Source organism: Polyodon spathula, chromosome 22 (assembly GCF_017654505.1).
Source record: "Polyodon spathula isolate WHYD16114869_AA chromosome 22, ASM1765450v1, whole genome shotgun sequence".
NCBI classification, from domain to species: Eukaryota; Metazoa; Chordata; class Actinopteri; order Acipenseriformes; family Polyodontidae; genus Polyodon; species Polyodon spathula.
Genome location: NC_054555.1, coordinates 27,661,699 through 27,664,639, shown reverse-complemented (window position 1 = coordinate 27,664,639; position 2,941 = coordinate 27,661,699).

The window sequence follows — 2,941 nt, the reverse complement described above, 5'->3', positions numbered from 1 at the left end:
CTGATCAGCTGGTCTGTATTTTTGTTTTATATTCTGGTATTTGTAATTAATGTTAATTGCAGTGTTATGTGCTACAAAACTCATCTACAGTTTGAAACTAGTATTTTAAGCCCAGTGTGATTTGCTGCCCCCTTGTGCTGATGCAGTAGAAGTACAAGCATTCTGGAATATTTCAAGGGATCCAAAACGGATGAACGTAGATTGCATTACTCAGGCTGACCCATTATTCTTTCCTTTATAAGTGCCTTGCGTTATATAATGTGCTAACAGCGCTGTGTGCTCACCATCAAAGGAGGAGAGCGCACTTTACTGGCGTGCAGAAAGTAAACCAGGACACTCGTAGGCTGAAACAGTAACAATCTCTATACACCCAGTCGAGAATGTAAATTCAAATACAGGGCATAACGTGGGGGGGAAATAACTTTATTTTCCAGATTTGTACAAAAAGACTTTCACATAATAATTATAAATATCTCCGGTAACATCTCAAGTAAGGGGGAAAAAAGAGATTTTAAAAAGCACGCAGTTTTACAGTAATAACGATTTAAAAACATTCACAGTTTATGTGACTAGTACAGTAGGAACATGCTGTAACTCCAATCTTTTTCTCCCTCTGCCCATTCAGTCTGAATCAATAATGGTATGCTTCATCGATATTAACAAAGTACTGTACACCTGTATGGCATTGCACAGCACTGTAGGGTTTCCAGCACCAGACTTGCGCATTATGATCAAGTTACGTTGTAAAAAAGAAGAGTCCTCGGTTTTTGGTATAGTGTTCCCTTCCCTCCGTTAATCTCACCCGCACAGGCTGCTTCAAGATCCCGTCGTGATGTAATGTTCTTGTGTCCTGCTGTAGGTGGTAATCTAATGGAAAGAGGTGATACTTTTGAAAGATTCTGTTCAACTGCTGAGAAACCTACAGGCTGCAGTATGCATGGTAAGTTAGCATTGCTTCGAGCAGGCGGGGTTTGGGGATTCTGTGGAGAGAATCTAACAGTTCTGACAGATTATAACAACTGGATTTCAAATATTTCAGATCCTAGTCCACTATGCTCGTAGCCTGTGTGTTGTAAACTAGTAGATTCTTACGCGTGGCTGCCAAGGGACATTCCATTCAATTTATGTATTTATTTATTGCAACATTGTAATATTAATTATGGCAGTTGGAAATTGTTGATATACTCCAGGTTCCCGTTTACAGCACACTACCTGGTACTTTTGAGAACAAGAGTGGTCCCGGTACTGAGGTGCACACTGTTTGGCGTCTGGCTGGCTGGCTGGCTGTGTCCATATTCCTTAAGACAGCTCCTTTTCCAGACTTGCGCAAAAGTCGCAAATTATTACAGAGCTCCAGTCAATCACAGTCATGTACTTACCAAAATATCATTTTTTTTGTTTGTTTTGCTGGCATCATGCGAGTATTTTGTTTTACAGTGCAAACCTTACTGTATGTTTCCTTTCCGCTTTTATTCTTCTCAAAGCCACTCCATGGAAATCGCACCCGTCCCTTCGACAATCTCCATTAGCACCACAAAGGCATCATCTAGCAAAACACAAACCCGAAAGACATCCTGGTGAGCCGCTTAAACAGAGGTGCTCAGGGGGTTACGGTGGTAACTCGGTGTGCATATGATACAGTTTAACATCTCTAATTTGACAAGTTTCATATTTACAGAATAGTAACACAGTACCACGCATCTGATTAATGAATGAAACAGAGATAAGATGGGTTACATTTTAAGTCGTGCTGTTTTATGTAGTTTATGTGCCATTCTTTTACAATAATTCATTATAAACATTTTTTTTTTTTGATAGTGGGAAACAAATTATTAACAAAACGTTAAAACTTAGACATTGCATCAAATCGTTTTAAAATACTGCTCAGGTTTCACAGACCGCGATTAGCGCTAATCTTGGACCACCTCGTGTTATTTAAGGCAATATGTTTTTGTTTTCTAACCGACAGGGGTAGAGACGTTAGTAAGCTATCTTACAGTGCAATTTACAATTTTTTTAAATTATTATTATTATTATTTTTTTATGAAAAGGACACGTCTAATAAATCTCTTTGCGTTTTTTTTTTCATGAAGTAGCCAAAAAATAAAGAAATATGTTATATATTTCTTTACCACATTAAAGTCATGCCACTAAAGGGAGTTGCACGCAATCTTTAGAATTCTAGAAAGTGTTTGTTTTCCCCTTCAGTGACGAATCCCGTCAGCTCCCTTGACAGCGGGTCTCAGGTGGCGTGCGTGATACCGGATTACCTCACCTGCTGCTGCTTACCTGTTGCTGGTTTCCCGGGTGTTGCAGAGACTCACGCTCCTAGTATAGCCGCCTACAGATAGCGCTTTCTGATCAGCATCACCACAGCGGTGATCTGGATGACCGTGCACACCGCGTAAAATCCTCGGATTAAGCTTTCGCTTTTCTTCAAAGCTGTTTTATAAGATGCGCTTTTTCTGTTTTCTCTGCTTTTCTCCAGGTGGTCCCCGATCCGTCTCAGTCGGGTGCCGAGGAGCTGAGTCCCAGAGCAGGGCTCAGTTCCCGGGGCGCTGCCGCACTCGTCCACAGCTGGCGGGGTCACGTTCACTGGGTGGCAACACATGTGTGTGTTTTTATTCTGTCGTCTTCCCTCGTTGAAAAGCAGTCCCTTTAGCCTCAGAGATCAAATCTTTAGTGTGTTTTGTTTCTCACGGCTCTGTTATTTATTAAAGTGTCACATGATGAGGGGGTTTACATCATCTTTTCCCAAAAGAGAAAGGTAATCATTAACTCCTCGAGTGCTTGTCGCTCCGTTAAGAATCGCTGTCACTGTGAAACAGGTGCGAATTACAATTTAATTGCGACCCGTCACCACTACGGCTCCTTGACGTTATGTTACACACTGAACCAGCATAAACAACGCGAATGCAGTGTATCACTGGGTCTCTTAATG